The sequence below is a fragment of the Loxodonta africana genome, chromosome 2, assembly GCF_030014295.1.
Source record: "Loxodonta africana isolate mLoxAfr1 chromosome 2, mLoxAfr1.hap2, whole genome shotgun sequence".
NCBI lineage: Eukaryota > Metazoa > Chordata > Mammalia > Proboscidea > Elephantidae > Loxodonta > Loxodonta africana.
The window spans coordinates 133263535-133288165 of record NC_087343.1 but is presented as its reverse complement, the minus strand read 5'-3'; the positions used below and the strand labels follow the sequence as shown (position 1 = coordinate 133288165).

General features: G+C 40.1%; 1 pseudogene; it reads right to left on the bottom strand.

The window, feature by feature from the left end:
* LOC100655882 (PHD finger protein 23-like) overlaps positions 1-10219 on the bottom strand; it is a 70162-nt pseudogene extending 59943 nt beyond the window's left edge.
* Between the last annotated feature and the right edge of the window lie 14412 nt (positions 10220-24631).

The following is a 24631-nucleotide window of genomic DNA, read 5'->3' as shown; positions in this document are numbered from 1 at the left end:
TTGGAGGCTATTGTGAATGGTATTGATTTGGTGATTTCCTCTTCGAAGTTCTTTTTGTTCTTGTAGAGGAATCCAACTGATTTTTGTATGTTTATCTAGTATCCTGATAATTTGCTGAAATCTTTTGTTAGTTTCAGTAGTCTTCTTGTGGATTCTTTGGGGTTTTCTGTGTATAAGATCATATCATCTGCAAATAGAGATACTTTTACTTCTTCCTTACCCATCTGGATGCCCTTTATTTCTTTTTCTAGCCTAATTGCTCTGGCTAGGGCCTCCAGCACAATGTGCGGTAAGAGTGGTGATAAAGGGCATTGTTGTCTGGTTCCCATTCTTAAGGTGAACGCTTTCAGACTCTCTCCATTTAAGATAATGTTGGCTGTATAAACACCCTTTATCATGTTGAGGAATTTCCCTTATATTCCTGTTTTGCTGAGAGTTTTTATCATGAATGGGTGTTGGACTTTGTCAAAGGCCTTTTCCACATCAATTGATAAGATCATGTGGTTCCTGTCTTTTGTTTTATTTACGTGATGGATTACAGCCATTGTTTTTCTAATGTTGAACCATCCCTGCATACCTGGTATGAATTTCACTTGATATGTTGTTGAATTCTATTAGCTAGAATTTTGTTGAGGATTTTTGTGTCTATGATCATGGGGATATTGGTCTTTTTTTCTTTTTTTATGGTGTCTTTGCCTGGTTTTGGCATAAGGGTTATGCTGGCTTCATAGAATGAGTTTGGGAGTATTCCATCCTTTTCTATGCTCTGAAATACCTTTAGTGGTAGTGGTGTTAACTCTTTGAAAGTTTGGTAGAATTCTCCAGTGAAACCGTCAGGCCAGGGCTTTTTGTTGTTGTTAGAAGTTTTTAAATTACATCTTCAATCTTATCCTTTGTTATGGGTTTATTTAGTTGTTCTACCTCTGTTCATGTTAGTTTAAGTAGGTAGTATGTTTCTAGAAATTTGTTCATTTCCTCTAGGTTTTCATATTTGTTGGAGAACAATTTTCCATAGGATTCTGTTATGATTCTTTTAATTTCATTTGAGTCTGTTGTGATATCGCCCATCTCATTTCTTATTTGGGTTATTTGCTTCCTCTCCTGTTTTTCTTTTGTCAGTTTGACCAGCAGTTTATTAATTTTGTTGATCTTTTCAAAGAACCACCTTTTGGTCTTGTTAACTCTTTCAATGGTTTTTCTATTCCCTATTTCATTTCTTTCTGCTCTAATTTTTATCATTTCCTTTCTTCTTGTGCCTGGGGCCTTCTTTTGATGGTTTTTTTCTATTTGTTTGAGTTGTAGGGATAATTCCTTAATTTTGGCCCTTTATTCTTTTGGGGTGTGTGCATTTATTGCTATAAATAGACATCTGAGCACTGCTTTTACTCTGTCCCAAAGATTCTGGTAGGATGTGTTTTCATTCTCATTTGATTCTATGTATTTCTTTATTTCATCCTTAATTTCCTCTATAACCCAGTCGTTTTGGAGCAAGGTGTTCAGTTTCCACGTGTTTGATTTTTTTTTTCCTTGCTTTTTCTGTTATTGATTTCTATTTTGTGGCTTTATGATAAGAAAAGATGCTTTGTTATATTTCAATGTTTTGGGTTCTGTTAAGGCTTGTTTTGTGGCCTCGTATGTGATCTGTTCTGGAGAATGTTCCACGTGCATTGAAAAAGAAAATGTATTTGGCTGCTGTTGGGTAGAGTAGTCTGTATATTCTGAGACATATACAGAATACTTTAATATTTCCTGTAATTTTGGTTTAGTTTTTACAAATTGCCTTAACTTCTGGTTATCTGGAAATGACCTAATTTCACCATCATAGAAGCAGTTTTGCTGGATATATAATTCTTAGCTTGCAATTTTTTTCCTTCAAGGCTTGATATATGTCCTCCCCTTGCCTTCTTACCTGCGTGGTTTCTGCTGAGTAGTCAAAGTTTAGTCATATTGACTCTCCTTTGTAGATGACTTTTCATTTATCCCTAGCTGCTCTTAAAATTCTCTCTTTATCTTTGGTTCTGGTAAGTTGGATTATAATGTGTCTTGGTAACTTTCTTTTGGGATCTACCCTATGTGGGGTTCAATGAGCTTCTTGGATAGATATTGTCTTTCACAATATCAGGGAAGTTTTCTACCAGCAAATCTTCAAAAATTCTCTCTATGTTTTCTATTATTCCCTTCCCCCCCCCACACCCCGTCTGGTATGCCAACCAATCCTAGGTTATTCCTTTTGATAGAGTCCCACATAATTCTTGGGATTTCTTCATTTTTTAATTTCTTTTATCTGATTTTTCCTCAAATAAATTGGTGCCAAGTGCTTTATCTTGAATCTCACTAACTCTGACTTCCATTGCCTCAAATCTGCTCTTATGACTTTCTGTTGAGTTGTCTAACTCTGATATTTTATTGTCAATATTTTGGATTTCTATTTGCTGTCTCTGTATGGATTCTTGCAGCCTGTCAAATTTGTTGTTATGCGTCTGTATAACCTTCTTAATTTCCTCTGTTGCTTTGTCTGTGTGTTCCTTGGCTTGGTCTGTGTGTTGCCTGATCTCCTGAACCCAACCCAGTGAAGACTTCTCTATATTAATCTTTTGAATTCTACCTCTAGTAATTCCAAGACCTTCTTTTCCTCTAGCAGGTTTTCTGGTTCTTTGTTTTGGTTGCTTGTTAAAGCCATCATGGTCTGCCTCTTTATGTGATTTGATCTTGACTATTGTCTCTGAAACTCTATGGGGCAGTTCTACTCTGTCCTATAGGGTCGCTATGAGTTGGAATCGACTTGATGGCAATAGATTTGGTTTTTTGGTTTATTGTCTCCAAGACATCAATAATTTATGATATTTATTTATTTTATGTTTGCTTACTGTGTCCTAGCTTCTTGTTTTATTTTGTTTTGTTATGCCCATATAGGCTGATCATGTGAGCTATATTGATTACTGGTGTCTTTGAAGCTCTCACATCCTGTCACAGGTGGTTAGAGCTGTTACTAGGTATAGGAGCCCAGAAGTCCATTTACTTTTCTTGTGTAGATTCAACTCAGGTGTCCAGGTCATCTGTCACCGTGTGTGTAGTGCAGGCTCTCACCTACAGTCTTAGACAGGCAGGGCTACATAGGGGTGACTGGAGTAGGCGTAGGTATCTGGCTGCAGTAGGGGGTTATGTACTGAGCAAAGTAGGGGGCTCATGGCTGCTCCTGAGTGCCTGGGTAGAAGGTGTGACCCTGTTCCCTAAAGTGCATAAGTGGAAGGGTTTTGTAGCAGGATGTTGGACACCCAGTACTCTTGGCTGTAAGGACTAGGAGCCACCACTTATTCTTGGACCCCTGTTATGGGTGGCTAGGTTGAGTGGGTGTAGCTCCCAGTCCTCAGACCCTTGCTATTGGTAGGTGAAGAAAAGTGAAGACCCTGCTTAATGGGCAGGGCAGTGTCAAATGTCATGAATCTGCCACTCTCCCTTAGCTGTTGCAGTTGAAAGTAAGCTTCAGGTATATACCCTGTTACACTATGCTGATGAGGGCTTACACTGTGGAAATGGGCCCACATAGGTCTAGGTAGGATAAAAAGCATTCAAAGTCCATGGACCTCTTATGTCTGTGCCTAGGTAAAGGAGTTGTGCCTGCCATGAGTTCTCAGCTTCAGAGAGCTGTCAGATTATTTTTTCCTGTTTGTTAATTTGTTCCCTGTCCAAATTCAGGACAATGGCTTTAAGAGAGCAATGGGTCCCACTTCTGGCCCAGGGTGCTCAGCAATCAATGAAGCCAGCCCAGGACCACAGCAGAGTGAGGAGGGGGCAGGTGAATGGGAAAGAGGTACTTCTCAGAGGGAAGAGACTTTTTTTGATCCCACGTGGTAGGTTAGATGCTTGCACTTAACTTTCACAGATTCAGTGGTGCTTCTCCCTGTTTCTGGACGCTTGTGCAGACTCTCCACTGCATGGTTTCTCCCAATGTGGAAAACACATCCCAAGTTCTACTGCTTGCCTCAGCTTGCACACCAGCCCATTCAGCCTGCAGGGTGCTGACCAGGTCAGGTCTGACTAATCCTCTCTGTTTCTGAACTGTCTCTCCCTCCTCTTGCTGCTCGGTCTGACTCCTCAACTTTGTCTTTGATGTTCAGGGCTCCTTAACTTTGTCTTTGATGCTCAGGGTTACTAGTCATATATCATCAATTCACTCGTTTTTTCAGGTATTTGCTGTAAAAGGGTCCAGAGGAAGCATCTGATTACTCCACCATCTTGGCTCCACCTCTTTTCCTCCAATCTTGATGCCCCATTCTTCTTTCCATTGTCCAGCTTCTCGGATTATTTGCTCAGCATAAATATGGTGAAAGGATACAACCCTGACAGACATCTTTCCTGACTTTAAACCATGCTGTATCTTCTTGTTCTCTTCCAATGACTTCTTCTTGGTCTATGTGCAGGTTTCTCATGAGCACAATTAAGTGTTCTGGAATTTTCATTCTTTGCAATGTTATCCATAATTTGTTATGATCCACACAGTTGAATGCCTTTGCATAGTCAATAAAACACAGGTAAACATCTTTATGGTATTCTCTGCTTTCAGACAAGATCCATCTGACATTAGCAATGATAGCTCTGGTTCCGCTTCCTCTTATGAATCCAGCTTGAGTATCTGGTATTTCCTTATCAATGTACCCCTGCAGCTGATTCTGAGTGATCTTTAGCAAAATTTTACTTCTGTGTAATACTAATAATATTATTCAATAATTTTCACATTCTCTTAGATCATTTTTCTTTTGAATGGGAACAAACATGAATCTCTTCCAGTTGGTTACCCAGGTAGCTGTCTTCCAAATTTCTTGGCATAGACAAATGAGTGATTCCAGTGTTGTTTCAGTTTGTTGGAACATCTCAATTGGTATTCCATCAATTCCTTGTGCCTTGTTTTTTGCCATTCCCTTCAGTGCAGCTTGGACTTCTTCCTTCAGTACCATCAGTTCCTGATCATATGCTACCTCCTGAAATGGTTTAACATCAACCAATTCATTTTGGTACAGTGACTCTGAGTGTTCCTTCCATCTTCTTTGATGCTTCCTGTGTCCTTTGATATTTTTCCTGCAGAATCCTTTATTGAAACTCGAGGCTTGAATTTTTTCTTCAGTTCTTTCAGCTTGAGAGATGCTGAGCATGTCCTTCCCTTTTGGTTTTCTAACTCGAGTTCTTTGCATATTTCATTGTAATATGTTACTTTGTCTTCTCGAGCTGCCTTTTGAAATCTTCTATTCAGCTCTTTATCACTTTTTTCTTTTGCTTAAGCTACTCTACATTCAGGAGCAAGTTTCAAAGTCTCTCCTGACATCACTTTTGGCCTCTTCTTTCTTTCTTGTCTTTTTAATGACCTCTTGCTTTCTTCATGTATGATGTTCTTGATGTCATTCCACAGCTCACCTGGGTTTTGGTCATTAGTGTTCAATGCATCAGATCAATTCTTGAGATAGTCTTTAAATTCAGGTGGCATACACTCAAGGTATAGTTTTTGCTCTCGTAGAGTTGTTCTAATTTTCTTCAGCTTTAACTTGAACTTCCATATGAGCAACTGATATTCTGTTCTGCAGTCGGTCTCTGGCCTTGTTTTGACCAATGATGGTGTGTTTTTCTATTGTCTCTTTCCACAGATGTAGTTGATTGGATTCCTGTGTTTTCAAACCTGGCGAGATCCATGTGTAGAGCCACCATTTACGTAATTGAAAAAAGTATTTGCAGTGAAGAAGTCATTGGTCTTGCAAAATCCTATTCCACAATCTCTAGTGTCATTTCTATAACCAAGGCCATATTTTCCAACTACTGTTTCTTCCGTGCCTCCAGTTTTTGCATTCCAATCACCACCAACTATTAATACAACTTGACTGTATGTTTGATCAATTTCAGACTGCAAAAGTTGGTAAAAATCTTCAGTTACTTCATTTTTGGCATTAGTGGTTGGTGGATAAATTTTAATAATAGTCATATTAACTGGTCTTCCTTGTAGGCCTATGGATATTATACTATCACTGACAGTGCTATACTTCAGGATAGATCTTGAAATGTTCTTTTTGATGATAAATGCAAAGCCATTCATCTTCAGTTCCTCATTCCTGGTGTAGTAGACTGTATGATTTTCTGATTCAAAATGGTCAACACCAGCCCATTTCAGCTCATTAATGCCTCAAATATTAATGTTTATGCATTCCATTTCATTTTTTAGTATTTCCAATATTCCTAGATTCATACTTTGTACATTCCATGTTCCAATTATTAATGGCTATTTGTGGCTGTTTCCTCTTATTTTTGATTCATGCCACATCAGCAAATGAAGGCCCTGAAAGCTTGATTTCATCCATGTTGTTAAGGTTGACTCTACTTTGGGGAAGTTAACTCTTCCCCAGTCGTCTTTCAAGTGTCTTCCAACCTGAGATGCTCATTTTCTTGCATTATATCGAACAATGTTCTGCTGCTATTCATAAGGTTTTCACTAATTTTTTCAGAAGGAAACAACCAGGTCCTTCTTCCTAGTCTGTCAGTCTGGAAGCTCAGCTGAAACCTGTCCACTATGGGTGACCCTTCTGGTATTTGAAATACTGGTGGCATAGCTTCCAGCATCACAGTGACATGCAAGCCACCACAGTGCAGCAAACTGATAGACACGTGGGGTTTACTAGTCTAGGAGTAAAAAATCCAGGATACTATTCTCAGTGTTCTAACAGTGGCTGGCTGACAGAACTAAAATCACTGAATTTCATTGAGGTCCAGAATCATTAAGAATAAAACTATGGAAATACATGGTTAGGTGGGGTCTGAGATTCTTTCCAGCTTCAAAATAGAATTCTACATTTCTATAATTTCTAAAATGGTGATAATGGCCATTTCTTTAAGAAAGACCTCTAATAATATAAACACTAGAGCACTAGTCTGCTAGTACCAGCTGTGTCCTCTGTGTTCTGTATGTCAAGTTACCTAGGCCATCCCATGCTGGTGAAGATGGAACCATTCAATGAATGAAGAGGATCATCTTATTTCTTTATACCTTCCATGTCAGTGCTCATTAATAAATTTAAAATATTGGCATTACTTCCTTATTATTAAAGGTTTTTTTTTTTTTTTAATCAAAGTAGATCAGTTTAATGGGGAGCAGTCATTGTTAATCACAGACACATACATACTTATAAGACAGAGCAGTAATTATATAGCAAGAGCAGAATTGGTCTGTGGAATTTTTATTTTGACAATAAGAAAGGATTCATTTCAAAGGACTGGAAGGTCAATGACACCATCCTAATTTTAGAGTTTCCATTTGATGCGAATGATAAAAAAAAAAAAAAAATCTCCTTGGCACTACATTTTTATGCTTACCTTGCACAATAGGTGACTTAACGAAGCAGCTTGTCCTTCTGTGCTAAAAAGAGATCTTAGATAGCCACTTTCAAAGCCAAATGTCTAATGAAGGAGTAGTGTCATACCAGAAGGCAAATTAATATTAATTAGCTAGTTTTAGAGGAAAGATCTTGAATAATAATAGAATAATACAAATACAATCATCAAATTTCTGTGTGATAGCTTTAAAATACGCACCCATGACTAGATTAATGTGATCTGGAAATTAAACAATTATGCTCATTAAAAGACTTCACCAAAACAGTAAAAAGGGAACCTACAGACTGGGAAAAATGTTTTGACTAAGACATATCCGAAAAGGGTCTAATCTCTAAAATCTACAAGATACTGGAACACCACAACAAAAAGGCAAATAATCCAATTAAAAAATTGATAAAGAATATGAATAGACACCTCACCAAAGAAGACATTCAGGTGGCTAACAGACACATGAAGGAATGCTCTCAATCATTAGACATTAACCAAACCCATTGCCATTGAGTCAATTCCGACTCATAGGGGCCATATGGGACAGAGTAGAACTGGCCCATAGGGTTTCCAAGGAGCCACTGGTAGATTTGAACTACAGACCTTTTGGTTAGAAGTGGAGCTCTTAACCGTTGCATCACTAGGGATCCCATTAGCCATTAGAGAAATGCAAAATAAAAACTACATTGAGATACCATCTCATGCTGACAATACTGATCCAAAAAAGAACAAAATAACGAATGTTGTAGAGGTCGTGGGGAGACTGGAATTCTTATGCACTGCTGGTGAGAATGTAAAATGGTACCACCACTTTTGAAAAATGACATGGCACTTCTTTAAAAAGTTAGAAATAGAAATACCATACCATCCAACAATCTCATTCCTAGGAATATACCCTAGAGAAATAAGAGCCATCACACAAATAGACGCATGCACACCCATGTTCATTGCAGCACGATTCACAATAGCAAAAAGATAGAAACAACCTAAATTCCCATCAACAGATGAATGGATAAAGAAGTTATGGTACACACAATGGAATATCATGCAATGATAAAGAACTATGATGAATCCATGAAACATCTCACAACATGGATGAATCTGGAGGGCATTATGCTGAGTGAAATCAGTCAGTCACAAAAGAAAAAATATTGTATGAGACCACTATTATAAGAACCCAAGAAATGGTTTACACACAGAAAAAAGCATTTTTTGATGGTTACTAGGGTGGGGAGGGAGGGGAAATCACTAACTAGATAGTAGACAAGTGTCAGCTTTGGTGAAGGGAAGGACAACACACAATATAGGGAAAGTCATCGCAACTGGACCAAAGAAAAAGCACAGTAGTTCCCTAGACACATCTAAATAATTTGAGGGACCAAGTAGCTGGGGCTGGGGCCTGGAGACCATAGTCTCAGGGTACATCTAGTTCAATTGGCATAACACAGTTCATTAAGAAAATATTCTGTATCCCACTTTGGTGAGTAGTGTCTGGGATCTTAAAAGCCTGCAACCCACTGTCTAAGATTTGTCTATTGGTCCCATCCTGTCCAGAGCAAAAGAGAATGAAGAAAAACAAAGACACAAGGAAAATATTAGCACAAAGGACTAAAGGACTGCATGACCTAGAGCTTCCACCAGCAAGAGAAAAAAAGAACCAGATAATGCCTGGCTACTACCAATGACTGTTCTGACAGGGATCACAACAGAGAGTTCTGGACAGAGTGGGAGAAAAATGTAGAACAAAATTCAAGTTTAGTAAAAAAGACAAGTCTTACTAGTCTGACAGAGACTGGAGGAGCCCCTGAAACTATGGCCCCCGGACACTCCGCTAACCCAGAACTGAAGCCATTCCCAAAGCCCAATTTTCAGGCAAAGATTAGACAGGCCTATAAAATAAATAATTAAAACACGTGAGAAAAGTGCTTCTTAGTTCAATAACACATATGAAACCAAACGGGCAACTCTTCTCCAAAAGCAGGTTGAGAAGGCAGGAAGGGACAAGAACTGGATGGATGGACACAGGGAACCCGGGATGGAAAAGGGGAGCATACTGTCACATTGTGGGGATTACAACCAATGTCACAAAACAATATGTGTATAATTTTTTGAATGAGAATTTAACTTGAGCTGTAAACTTTCACCTAAAGCACAATAATAAAAAAGATACAAGCTAAAAACAAAAATGGGCACCTACACACTTCCAGCTGATTGTCATTGCCATAGATAAAGAGGTGAGCGTGACAATAACGAAATTGCAGAGGGATTTGATACACTTTTTTTCCCAGACAGACCAATTAGTAATTTAGCCTTCAAAAGGATCATATTTTCACTTCTGTCAGGGGAAATACTGCCAAACTTAGCAGGAAAAAAAAAAAGATAGCATTTCTTTGCCTTACTGTGCCAGTCCTCATTTTCTCTGAACAAGGAGTGGGCCTTCCTCACACTGTGGCCCGGAAATTTGGTTTGATGTTACCCTCATCCATAAATAACTGAGTGTGCTCGCCTCCAGCATGGTTGCTGTTTGCAGTTGTGGAAATCCACTCCAGCGCCAGCAACTGGTGAAAACAAAGCAACATATCACTAACGTGTTCATCATCACATTTTTTAAGTTGCAAAGAAATAAATCCCTGAAACTGGCCTAAGGTAAAAAGGGTTTCTGCTGCTCAAAGCCATCAGGAACCTACCTGTTCACCTCTGCTGTCCTCTGCATCAGCATCAATCTTGGGCAGGCACAGAAGCCCACCTTTCGGCTCCAGGTGGACAACCTTTCAGCTCTACAACAGCGATCTCTTTCCTGTGAAATTCGGGCACGGTTTTCAGGAAAAAGCCTGCAGTTCGAAACAACCAGGCGCTCCATAGACACCCTGTGGGGCAGTTCTACCCTGTCTTGTAGGGTTGCCATGAGTTGAAATCAACTTGACGGCCATGGGTTGGTTTTTTATCCTAGGTTACAAAGAGCTCTGGTGGTGCAGTGGTTAATGTACTCAACTGCTACCTGAAGAAGTCAGTGCTTTGAAACAACCAGCAGCTCTGAGAAAGATCTGGCAGTGTGCTTCTGTAAAGATATACAGCCTCGGAAACCGTATGGGGTCACTGTGAGTCAGAATCGACTCCATGGCAGTGGGTTTGGTTTTGGTTTTGGGATCCTAAGTCACAAGGAGCCCTGGTGGTGCAGAGGCTCAGTGGTTGAACCCACCAGCCTCTCTCTGTGGGGGGGAAACGTGGCAGTCTACTTCTCTAAAGATTTACAGTCTTGGAAACCCTATGGGGGCAGTTCTACCCTGTCCTATAGGATTGCTATGAGTCGGAATCAACTCCACAGCAGTGGATTTGGTTTGGTTTCAGTATCCTGGGTCATAGGGAGCCCAGGTGATTCAGTGGTTAAGTGCTCATCTGGCAACCGAAGGGTCAGCAATTCCAATTCACCAGCCAAACCCACCAGCCACTCTAGGGGAGAAAGATGTGACAGCCTGGTTCTGTAAAGATTATTGCTTTGGGAACCCTATGAGGGCAGTTCTACTCTGTGCTATAGGGTCACTATGAGTCTGAATCTATTGGATAGATCCTAGGTATCATGACAGTTGCTGAACCAGGTACTGCAGCCAATGAGATGCACTGCTCTGGCTGGCACACCAGGGTCACTTTCTGGCTCCTGGAGCCAGGAGGAGACTGAGAGTGGAGATGGTAGTTCCCCAACAGAAAATCCATGTGTTGTGGCCACAAGGAAAAGAAATGAAGCTGAATGAGAAGGCAAAAATAACAAATTAATGACTACAAAATTGAGTTTCATTTTCCCCAAAGACATGTATAAGTTTTCTTCATAATTAAAAGAAAAAAGAACAACAAAAAAAATCAAAGACAGCGAGCATATTGCTTTTCTCAATAGACAACGCTTTCCTGCACTAGCTAAACCATCCTTAGGATTTCATTTTAGTCTTTCATCTTCTAGTCCCCAAAAATCTCTAAGTAAGGTAAAAGTGCTTACTAGTCACTGAAGAATACAGAATATATCATGGGCTGCAGAAGAACAAGCACATTTGTCTGCAGGAAGTACAGCGAGAATGCTCCTTAGAAGCAAGGATGACAAGATCTAGTTTCACTTACTTTGAACGTGTTATCATGAGGGACCAATCCCTTGAAAAGGACATTACACCTGGTAAAGCAGAGGGTCAGTAAAAAAGAGGAAGGCCTTCAACGAGATGGACTGACACAGTGACTGCAACAATGGGCTCAAACATACCTGCTACTGTGAGGATGGAGCAGGACCAGACAACAGTATTGTTGTACATAGGTTTGCTTTGAGTCAGGGTGACTCGATGGCACCTAACAACAACAGTCACCTCAACCTGTCCAACCACTATATGACCCACTGGCACTTCAAACTGATCTTGTCCAAAACTGACCCATCTTATTTCCTCCTGAACCTACTACTTCTCCTACAGTCTCCGTTTCAGTAGGTGCCACCGCCATCACCATTTTCCTAAAAAAAAAGAGTTGCTGGGAAGTTGATTCCAACTTATGGTGACTCCATATGTGTCAGAGTAGAACTGTGGCCCATAGGGCTGTTCCTGGATAATTTTTCTGAAGTAGATGCCAGGCCTTTCTTCTGAGGCATCTCTGGGTAGATTTGAACCACTGACTGTCAGTTAGCAATCTAACAACTGTTTGTACCAACTAATCCCTGGCTTCTCCCTCTCTCTCACCATCTTGCTGACTTAGGCTTGGTAGTTGTGACCCAACTGCAGCATTTTATGTTCGTATGATTTAAATTATCTAACTAATTGTAAGATTAGAGGTTTAAAGAACTGCAGTGAAATAAGAACTGATGATATCATCTGGCTAATAAACCCACCTTTCTTCCCAGTGTGATTCATGGATGTTTCCTTATATTGCCAGGATTAAAAGCATGGTATCTGGATTTGTGAGATTTGGAAAGTTACTTTACTTCTCTTTGCCTTCATGTCTTCTTCAGTAAAACTTTGAAGATGATGGTACCTACCTCATGGAATTGTTGTGAGGGTTGAATAAATTAGTAAATTCTCTTGACTAATGTTATGGATTGAATTGTGACCCCCAAAACGTGTGTCGATTTGGCTAGGCCATGATTCCCAGTATTGTGTGACTGGCCACCATTTTGTGATCTGATGTGATTTTCCTACGTGTGGTAAATCCTACCTCTCTGATGTTAATGAGGCAGGATTAGAGGCAGTTATGTTAATGAGGCTGGGCTCAATCTACAAGATTAGACTGTGTCTTGAGTCAATCTCTTTTGAGATATAAAAGAGAGTCTCGAGCAGAGACACAGGGAGATCTCCTACCACCAAGAAAACAGAGCCAGGAGCAGAGCATATCCTTTGGACCCAGAGTCCCTGCGCTGAAAACCTTCTCAACCAGAAGACTGACGACAAGGGCCTTCCCTCAGAGCTGAGATAGAAAGCCTTCCCCTGGAGCCGGCACCCTGAATTCAAACTTCTAGCCTCCTAGACTGTGAGAAAATAAATTTCTATTTGTTAAAGCCAGCCACTTGTGGTATTTCTGTTATAGCAGTCCTAGATAACTAAGGTAATTATTAACCTAAACATTGGCAATTTGAACCCATCCACCAGTGCTGCAAAAGAAAGTCCTGGGGATCTGCTTCTATAAAGATCTTTCTTTCTACACACAAGAAAACCCTATGGAGCTATCCTACTCTGCAATACATGGGGTCGTCATGAGTCGGAATCAACACCCATGTGGGGATTTTTAATAATAGAATAATGCCTGGCACCAACAAATATTAGCTATTTTTACTTCTTGGGGAGAAAGCAGAGCCCCAAAGACAGGGCTCCAAACCTCAGATGCCACTGGACCCATGCAAAGATTGGAGAAAACACACCTTATCCTAAGGGGGCAGCTACAGTGAGCGCCCATGTTCCCTATCTTCCATTGTTTCAATGTAATCAGAAAATGCATATTTTTGTGTGAAATGTCTGAGTTTTTATTGCAACAATTAAAATTTTTAAAAACATCATCTAGCTCAATCAAAACACAGCTATGGACCATCAGTGTGTGTCCTCTGTCCAGTGCAGGAAAGGGACACACCCTCTTGCTAATGTTTTCCTCAGATAAATTTTACCCATCAGCACATCCCAGCCCCTCCATATAACACCCTACTTCCTGCCTCTGTTCTGAATCAATCCATCTTACAATCCACCCATCGTTCACTTTCTCCCTAAGCCACTGAGAAAGGTGGAAATCAGCAGCCAGCCACCCAGGCAAATTTTAATTGAAAGGGTAAATTCCTGTAATTACTCGTCTGCCTCGCAAACCTGCTCTCTGGGAGTGTAAAAGACAGCCAGACTCGTCAAGATTTTCCCCAAAGCTTGTTGAATCCCCATGCTGACTAAGCCTTCTCCCACACCCACAGCACTCCCAGATTCATCCTTTGATAAAATATAGCCAAGTTAGAGCTCACACGGCAAGAAGTAAATGCTAAAATGCCACAATAGAATCATTTGTTTTTTTTTTTCTGAGCTTCTTAGGTTGCCCCATGTATAATAGGCCAGGTTTCTAAAGAATACCCTTCATTTTTCCAGAACTGAAGGTCACACATTCACAGAGCCACTTAAACTTCCTGTTCGCCACCAAAGTGGTGGTCAAGCCGAGCAGACAGACAGGCACAGAGCAAACAAGAAGGAATCGTTGGGAGACCGTATAGCCCTCGGACTCCATGTCAACAAAGTGCCTTATGATCAGGAAGTTCGTGTGTTTTAACTGTGAGGCTGTTCCTCTTTAAAACAATGACACCTAGAAAATAACTCTATGCTTGTTATTTTATGACTTTATTGTTGTGCTTTTATTTTCTAAACAACTGCATTGTGGTTCTGCACCTATATTGCACTTCATCATACCCTGAAGGTGTCACTGAAGTGTGTCTTTATTTTCTTTTTAGGGCATACAGTTTGCAGTTTTTCAACAATTGAAACAAGTTGGATTTGTAGTAATTTGGAAGTCTTTGAAGCATGTAGTTTGAAGGACTTTGAATTAGGGGTAAAAAACACATTTGTTTTATTTATTTACTGGAGTTAAAGGGACTTTTCTAATACACTTAGAGCCTCAGAAAATGGCCCATTTGCCACCAGAATAATTTCCATTTTGGCTCAGTAATAAAACAGTATTCAGTAAAGGAAAGACATTGGAATTCATTTGGATTTCCTTTCTGAACTTTCTGTATAAAACACTTCTGTTCCATTAGGATAATCCTATTTGACTTGCTTCTCTCAGTTAAAGAAAAGGAGAAAACTATTATGAGAGAGCCAGGAACAAAGGATTTCCCACCCCTGGTCGGGCTTTTGATCCTCACATGGTCATAACAAGCCTCTGGCAGTAGCCAATAACTTCCGGCTTCAAAGGAGGGAAAACAGGCTTAAAATGAATGTACCTCCCAATGATGTGGGGGAGTTTGTGGCCAACAGATTGCTCTCCTGACCCCTGTGTAGAATCGCTTTCTGCCCTCAAGTGATGGATACAATTACCACTGTTTTACCTACAGAGAGTCCCCCTGGTACTATTTTATGGCCACTGAACTAGCCTGCCCGTGTCTAATACAGTCATGGTGTTGAACTCCACCACCTGACACCAGCCTTGTGTGAGGCTAATCCAAGAATGTGAAACACTGAATCACTTTTGTTCTGTGTAAAAGCTCCAGAGCAGAAACAAACAATTTTCAAATAGTTCACCACAGCAACATTTTTATAAATGAGTCTTCTTCCTGGTATAGCAATTGCTTTACATAGAAGAAATAAAATATAAATTTGATGCTGTTCTGCATTTGCACAAACAAGAAAAAATATTCACAATTTTTTTTGAAATTTTCTAGTTTGGCAACTCCATCAACTTTCAATTAACCCCAGAAATTTAGGTCATTACTGCTGCCGGATTAGCTTGGGAACTTCTCAGGATACTTTAATTCTTTACAGCAGACCTTTTCCATATTTATTCATTTACTTTTTCCCTCCCATATTCTTGTTCTCTCCTCTGCAAATATAATCTGGCCTTCTTCTCTTTCTCCTCTGCCTCTTTCACCTCCTAATCCTTTTCACCTTTCTCTATCTGCCACAACTCAGTAGTGATGGCAGGCAGGAGATGTGATAGCCATGGTGGTATCTGTAGGGACCTAGAGCTTACTTGGGAAGTCAGACAAAAGAAGACAGTTCCACTAAACAGACGAGGCAGGCAGACTCTAGGCCACCGACCCTCCACTTTTACCACATCTTCTTACATTTTTCGCCTTCATGAATCTTCTTCTCACTCACTTCGTTTCACGTACGTCTTTGCAGTCCTCATTCCAAATCTTTGCTCATACTATTCTCTCTTTAGGAAATGCCTTCCCTAAGTCTATTTACACAATTCTACACTTCAAAATACAGTTCAGTTCCTTCTTTTTTCCCAAGCATTCTATGACCAAAAGAGCAGGTCATAAAACTTTCTTGCCTTGAATGCGTGTAGCACTCACTGCCCAGAGCAAGCATTTTTATTCATTCAACAGGGCTCGTTTCAACATCTACTATATCCTGAACATAATGCTAAGCCCTGCACTGCAGAATATTTTAAAAATGAATACAATTTACTCTAACAAGGAATAAAACTATGACACATAACAGAAATATCTGTATGACAATGTAGAATGTGATTAGTGTCATGAAAGATACATAAACTAATTTCATAATTCAAAAGAAAGAGACAGATGACTTCTCTCTGGGGAAATAGCTTCAAGGATGTGATTGTTGTGCTAGCCTAGGAGGAATGTCAATCTCATTCACATCAGTATTTGTGGCTCTGGAGTCATCCCTCTTGCCTTTTGCCATGTGTTGCATTGCATTGTTCAGTTGCGTGATCAGATGCTTCTGCCTTGCCACGCTAACCAGATTATGAGCTCCAAATGTACTGAAATCTTGTCTAATATTTTGTGTAGTTCCTTTACTGCCTCTTACAAAGTAGTTATACAATAAACATTTGTTTATTTACCCAACAAACTCTTGTTAAACAGTAACTTGGTTCCTGGCTCTGTGCTGCTGCAAAACAGTTCCAAAAATGAGTATAATTATAAAACCCAGTCCCCAAGAAGAATTTCTTCAATAAATGGTGCTGGGAAAATTGGATTTCTACATGCAGAATAATGAATCAGGATCCATACCTCAAAAACCAACTCAAAATGGATCAAGGGTCTAACTGTGAAAACTATAAAATTCATAGAAGAAAATATAGGAGCATGACTGTGGGATCTATTTTTTAAAAATGGATTACCAGATATGACAAGAAAAGCACAAGCAGCAAAAGGCAAAATAGGTAAATGGGACCTCATAAAAATCAAATATTTTTGTTCATCAAAGGAATTTATCAACAAAGTCAAGAGGCAACCTACAGACTGGCATTTCTCAAGCTAAACGAACTGAAGAAAAAATCAAGCTTCAAATAGGGGAAAATATTGAACGACACACGAACCATCAAAAGAAGATGGAAGGAATACACAGAGTCACTATACCAAAAAGAATTGGTCAACATTCAACCATTTCAGGAGGTAACATAAGGTCAGGAACCAATGATACTGAAAGAAGTCCAAGCTGTGCTGAAGACATTGGCAAAAAACAAGGTTCCAGGAATTAATAGAATACCAATACAGATGTTTCGACAAACTAATGCAGCACTGGAAGTGCTCACTTGCCTATGCCAAGAAATTTGGAGGACAGCTACCTGGCCATCCAACTGAAAAAGATCCATATTTATGCCTATTCCCAAGAAAGGTGATCCAACTGAATGTGGAAATTATCAAACAATGTCATTAATATCACACGCAAGCAAATTTTTGCTGAAGATCATTCAAAAATTGTTGCAGCAGTATATTGACAGGGAACTATGAAAAATTCAAGCTGGATCTAGAAGAGGACATGGAACCAAGGATGCCACTGCTGATGTCAGATGGATCCTGGCTGAAAGCAGGGAATAACAGAAAGATGTTTACCTGTGTTTTGTTGGCTATGTAAAGGCATTCGACAGTGTGAATCTTAACAAATTATGGATAACATTGCAGAGAATGGGAATTCTGGAACACTTAATTGTGCTCATGAGGAATCTGTACATGGATCAAGAAGCAGTTGTTCAAACAGAGCGAGGGGATACTACGTGGTTTAAAGTCAGGAAAGGTATGTGTCAGGGTTGTATCCTTTCACCATACCTATTCAATCTGTACCCTGAGCAAATAATTTGAGAAGTTTCACTATATGAATAAGAATGGGACATCGGGATTACAGGAAAACTCATTAACAACCTGTATTATATAGATGACACAACTTTGCTTACTGAAAAGGAAGAGGACTTGAAGCATTTATGGATGAAGATCAAAGACCACAGCCTTTAGTATGGATTACACCTCACCATGAAGAAAACAAAAATCCTCACAACTGGACCAAAAAGCGACATCATGATAAACAGAGAAAATATTGAGGTTGACAAGAATTTCATTTTACTGGGATCAACAATCAGCACCCGTGGAAGCAGCAGTCAAGAAATCAAAAGACACCCTGCATTGGGCAAATTGGCTGCAAAAGATTTCTTTAAAGTGTTAAAAAGCAAAGATATCACCTTTAGGACTAAGGTGCGCCTGATTCAAGCCTTGGTGTTTTCAGTTGCCTCATGTGCATGTGAAAACTGGACAATGAATAAGGAAGACTGAAGAAGAATTGACGCCTTCGATTTGTAGTGTTGGTGAAAAACGTTGAATACACTATGGACTGCCAAGAGGCATGAACAAACCTCTCTTGGAGGAAGTACAATCAGAATGCTCCTTGGAAGCAAGGATGGTGAGACTGTGTCTCACATACTCTGGATATGTTGACAAGAAGGATAAGTCCCTGGAGAAGGACACCACACTTGGTAAAGTAGAGGATCAGTGAAAAAGAGGAAGAGCCTCACTGAGATAGATTGACACAGTGGCTGCAACAATGGGTTCAAGCATAGCAACAATTGTGAGGATAATGCGGGACTGGGCACTGTTTCGTTCTGTTGTTCATGGGGCTGCTATGAATTGGAACTGACTTGTTGGTACGTAACAATAACAACATAGGCTGGACAAAAATTTTCAGGAACCATACATCTGATAAGGGTCTAATATCTAAAATACAATTAAAAAAAAAAAAAAACTTCTACAACTGAGGAAGAGCTTCTAAAAGTCAGGCTCTTGACCAAAATAAAATGACTGATTCAAATGCAGGATTTAAACTCCGTGATATCCTATACCTGTTTGTTATCTGGTATTTAGGGAAATCTTTTCTTTGCAACTGAGTTAGAATGTTTTCAGCTTATTCCCAAGGATCCATAATACAGTGTATCCAACCTCAATGTTCCCAGAAATGAATGTCTTGCAGTTGTCTTGTAATTACCCTGCAAACTTCTTATACTCACCAAGCAGTAACTAATCAAAAGAGACTCTTGAAACCAATCATGCAAACCCACATATGTTGTGCTCAACAATCATGTAAAAGATCTCTCTTTAGCACATCCCACTTTCCACTGCCCTAAATGCCCTTCTACCAATCATAATTTTATGCCCAGAAGTCCCTGCTTCTACCTTATAACAATGTCTGTAAGATTGTGGCTCTTCAGATTTGTTGAAATAGCTTATCAGAACCAGCATCTTCCCCATTCAAATGGTCTCTACCTTCAATAAATCCCTCTTATTTTAAAACTCAAACAGACTTGGCATTTTGCTCTGCAACACAACAACAAAAAGATAAGTAGCCCAATTTAAAAAATGGGCAAAAGACTTGAACAGACATTTCACCAAAGAAGTTGTTCAAATAGCCATAAGCACATGAAAAGATGCTCAATGTCATTAGCCATTCCCATTAACCTATTGCATTCAAGTCCATTTTGACTCATAGTGACCCTATATGACAAAACAGAACTGCCCCTATAGGGTTTCCAAGGCTGCAATCTTTATGGAAGCAGACCGTCTCATCTTTTTCCCTCGGAGCAGCTGGTGGGTTCAAACCACTGACCTTTTGGTTAGCAGCCAAGCACTTTAACCACTGTGCCACCAGGGCTCCTTCATTAGCCATCAGGCAGATGCAAATAAAAGACAGAATGAGATGAGATACCACCTAACCCCCATTAGAAGGGCAATGACAAAAAAAATAATAAAAGAGGAAAACAACAGATGTTGGCAAGGATGTAGAGAAATTGTAACCCTCATCCATTGATGGTGAGAATATAAAATGTTACTGCTACCGTAGAAAACAACTTATTAGTTCCTCAAAAAATTGAACATAGAACTGCCATATAGACCAGCAATCCCAAGGTACATACAGGCAGTCCCCAAGTTACAAAAATCCAACTTATGGACAACTCGTACTTAAGGACAGACTGCCATAATGAATTAAATACAATGGCTCATAGTAACGAACGTATGCACTACTTTGTGAAGCCCATTGTGCACTTTGGGAGTATTTGTTAAGTGTTTTATATGCATGGAAAGGTGTATATGCTATATACTAAGACAAACTTTTGACTCACTGATGCTGAATAAGAACCATACGTACCTGTTCCAACTTACCTACAAATTCAACCTAAAGACAGACTTAGGAAAGGATCTCCTTCATAACCCAGGGACTGCTTGTACTCAAAAAAGGTGAAAGCAGGAACACGAACAGAAACTTGTACACCAATGTTCACTACAGCACTTTTCACAATACCCCAAAAGTGGGAACAACCTAAATGTCCATCAACAGATAAATGGATAAACAAAATGAATTATATACATACAATAGAATATGACTCAACGATAAAGAGAAATGAAGTCCTTATACACACCAAAACATGGATAAGCCCCGAAAACATGCTGAGTGAAATAAATCAGTCACAAAATGACAAATACTATATGACCTCACTTATATGAAATAAGCAAATATGTAGAAACCAAAGATTATTAGCGGTTTCCAGGGGTGGAAAGAAGGGGGAAAAGGAGAATTTTTGCTTAGAAAGCACTGAGTTTATGTTAACGATGTGGAAGAATTTGGGAAAAAATAGTGACAACGGTTGTACACCATGAAGAACATAATGAATGTCACTGAATTATACATGTAGAAATTGCTGAATTAGCAAATGTGTATATTTTCACCACAATAAAATTTCTTTTAAACAAGTTCAAAATTAAAAAAAAAAAAAAAATGCCAGTTCTCGCCAAAGTGAAGTACATGGTTTATTTAGTGCTTGAGACATTTCCACAATATAGTGTGGGGCACACCAACACTAAGACACCCTGAAGAGCCAAAAAGATAGCGGCCAATTTCCCTGGAGAAGACCTGGCCAGGGACAATTCCACTAAGGAAACAAAGAATGAACTAAGCCTTCATAGGTGAATGGTGGCTTACCAGATGGATGATGGAGGGTGAGGAGGGGAATATTCTTGATGCAAAAAGAAGGTGTGCAAAGGCCTGAGACACCAAAGAGGGTGGTGTGTTCAAGAAACAGGAAACAGAAGTTGAGATGGGAAGGGTCTTTATGTGATACACTAATACATTACCCTAATATCTCTCATATGCGTGAACAACGCAAAATTAAGTTAACCACTATGTTTATTATTTATGCTAAATTTTGTGTTCCGGAAATTATATATTCCTGGTTTTCAGATTGGAACTCTGTCTTACCTTCAGTCTGGTATGGTCTCTTGAATCTTCTTCTCCCTTAAATAAACAACTTAGTCAATTAGCTCATCCTAAAGTCACTACTTCTCCAGATTGCTAAAGAGGAGTTCATTTTGACACACAGGTAATTTCTTATCAGATACAATGTGACCCCTTCCTAAAGAAGCATTTCAAGCAAGATTCCTTTAGCGCAACCATGTAAATTAGCACTGGCACTTGCCAAGAGAGGACAACACCAGAGGCTATAACAGAATTTGTGGGTAGGCCAAGAAGCCTTTTTGTTAAGTTTTAGCCAATGATTACTTCTAGGAGTCCTCTTGAAGGTTTACCAGGACTCCCAGCAAGAAGCAAGCAGCCCCAAGGTCTGAGTAGTTCCTTCCACAGTTGAATTTCATCATCCCTTGGCTACTTCCTCCTCACTCCCTGTCCCCCTGCTGTTCTCCTCCGGAAATTAAAAGTAACTTCCTCATCCCCAAACCTTCTGGAAATTTCTGCCCTAGGAATTATAAAAAGTTATGCTACTGGACAAGTCGGTTTTTTGTTTAAAATCTCTATCTCTGTTTGAATAAATGCATTATTTCTAAGATAAATGTTGCATACTCTGAACATATTGGTATGGATGAGAACTTACTTTTTCCCCAAAGGCTGTATACCAGGATGAATTTAAAATGTTAGTAGGCCAAGTTTCAGAAAATAAAGGGGATTTAGCTCTAAAAGGTTACTGAGAAAGCCATTAGTAGTATATTTCCAAAGGTTGCTGCTCAGTAGACATTTTTGTATTTTTATTGGGTCAAAATTGGACATAGTAAAGCATTTAATTGACAAATTGGGGGACTAAAAATAAATGTGAATTTCATGCTCAACTAATAAGCATACAAAACAAATTATGTGGAAATTCAGTCAGAGAAAAATGGAAATAAATTTGAAGGGACTCCCTGAGGCACTCAACAGTATAGTGGCACTAAAAATGGGAAGGAAATGGGATATGGGGCAGGGCTGGTTGCCCCAGGGACTGTGTGAACTCCAAGGCTCATACCGTGGATTTTTACTTTTCATTTTCTCAGTAGCCCCACTTCCAAACTCCTGCAGTGGAAGAGAGAGATTTGACTGGTGTAGCACTGACCATGTTCTCAGGCTCTAAAACAATATAATTTCATTCTATCTTTTATGCTGGGGACTGCCTATTTCTTAGTCACAGAAGTTCCCTTTTTCTCCTTTCCTAATTTCTTGCCAAGCTTGGAGTCACAGGACAGAATCACTTGACACTTCTCAGGCCGTAATTTCTAGCAAAATCTACTGTTCCCTATGCTACATGCTTTCTACAGCGATCTCTGAGTCCTGCAAAATTCCTGCTACTCACCACTGCCCTGAGCAATCCTTCTGTTCTTTCCTCTGTTTCTAAGCCCTCTTACACATCACACCAACATGAGATTGTTCCTAACAGGGCTTTGTATTGTACAACTGCCTTCCCCATGCAGGGGGCAATATTTACACCTCTCTGAGGCATTAACTCACATCAACAGTCACTGAGCAGATCTGCTCTGCCACCAGCTGCGCAGGGAGAAGACTGAGTAGGAATCAATATCCAAGGACTAAATAGACGACAAACTGAGACCAGCCATTTCTGTCCTTTGAAAGACTAAAGTCGTTGGTAAAAGGGAAGACAGGGGCTGAGGGAGTATAGGGAGGACTGAACTAGCTGGGGCTCAGCAGGATGCCCTTTGGAAGTGCCAGTCCTGAAGTCACTGCTCTTTCGAGGTCAGAAAAACAATTAAAATGAGACAATCTTTGTTAATTCCATCAACTCAGAGAAGAAAAGTGGGACGATTTTTGCCAGTATGGCGCGTTCAGTCAGTGAACTGGGTTCACCATGGGTATGACTTCAAAGAAACCGTAAGTCATGGTATTAGCAACTTTGTCACCCTTAGAACTGGAGAGCAGTCCTGGGGGGCTGTCTTCAAGGAGGTGACCTGAGCTCCTATATTGGGAATAACAGGGCAGCCTATTGGTTGTTTCAAATGGAGCTTTCTCCTCAGGATCAAGTTGTTGAAGCATAAAGGTGAGACTTTCCTCTACTCTCATGACATATAATCTTAGGCTGACTTGTTGGAAAAGAGACATCTAAGGGCCCCAATTTAGAGCCCTTTGGCCCCATTCCCTCTAAATCCAGGGAGCGGCACCAATCAAGAGAAGTCCAGGCCTAGGATTGTAATTGATCATGTCCCTTAAACTCCTCCTCCTCAAAACTCTGTTAATACCTCCATCAACAGCCTTGTTGCCTAAGCCAAAAAACTGAGACCATCCAAATCCCACTGTCTCTATTACTAGCACCTTCCATTCAATCACGAATTCCTATCAAATTTCTCCTAAATATCTCTTAAATCTGTCCACTTCTCCCCCTTACCCTGCCTCAAAGCACCATAACCTCCAGTTCTTTCTGAACAAGCTCAGAGACAGATCTTTTGAAAATGTAAAAAATCATGCCATGCTTCCCCCAGATTAAAACTTTTCAGAGCCTTTTCACTGATTGTCCTTAGGATAAAGTCTAAACTAACTGAGGCCAGCAAGGTCTTCAAGATCTAGCTCTTGCTGGTCTTTCCAACTTCATCTCCTTATCTTCTGTACTTCATACCTCCCCCACCTCATCACCCCCTGCATACGCAACCACATACATACACACACTTCATGATTAAGCCATACTGAATATTCAGCTCTTTCAGCAAACTACTGTCTTTCCCCTTGCCTCACTGTTCTTACACTTGGTATTCTCTATCACTGGAATGCTCTTTCTCCTACTCATTTTTCAGGACTCACTTTAAAAGTTCGTTCCTCTAGAGGCTTTCCCAGAGCAACCAGTTTGGGGTACCACTAATACCCAGTGTTTCTCTCCTTAAGTATAGTTCCCTACTTCCCTAAGGGCAGACCTGCTCTTAACAGATGTGAGGCCAGGACAAGTTTACAATGGAAATTCCTTGCCTGTAGCTTGTTCTACCCCTTTCTTCCCAACACCAGTTCTATCCCGCACTGAGATGAGCCACACATGCATATAGACAACACAGCCCACACATTTGAGATCCGCCCACAACCCCTTTCTTAAACTGCTGCCCTTAGACCAGTCCATGGGCCCTGGACGAGCTTGCAAGGTCAGTGTTGTCAGCTCTAGGGAGGCAGATTTGGACAAAAGGTCCACCCATGCCTTGGAAGCTGCTGGAAATGTTGAAGCAGGAATTCCCATCCCAGACACTGGAGAAGGGGTGAGGGTGGTATGTGCTTCAGGTGTGAATTGTCCCATTGGCCCCAGGACTTCTCTCCATGACAAGAGTGGGGCCAGAGTCAGGCTGGGTAAAACACAAGGCCTATCGTAGGAGCCAACTTGCCCGGGTCTAAGGGAAGTGCTGCCTGCCTGCCTACATCCCTCCACATGACTTTAAGCTTCAAAAGAAGATGCTAGATTGATCACAAATGTACATAGTGCTTAGCTCAGCATGTAGTAGCTATTCAATAAATGTTGGCTAAATGAATTACAGAGTTTCAGGAAGACAAAGTAGAGGCTGTGTGAGGATTAATACAAATACAGTTCAGCAAATACC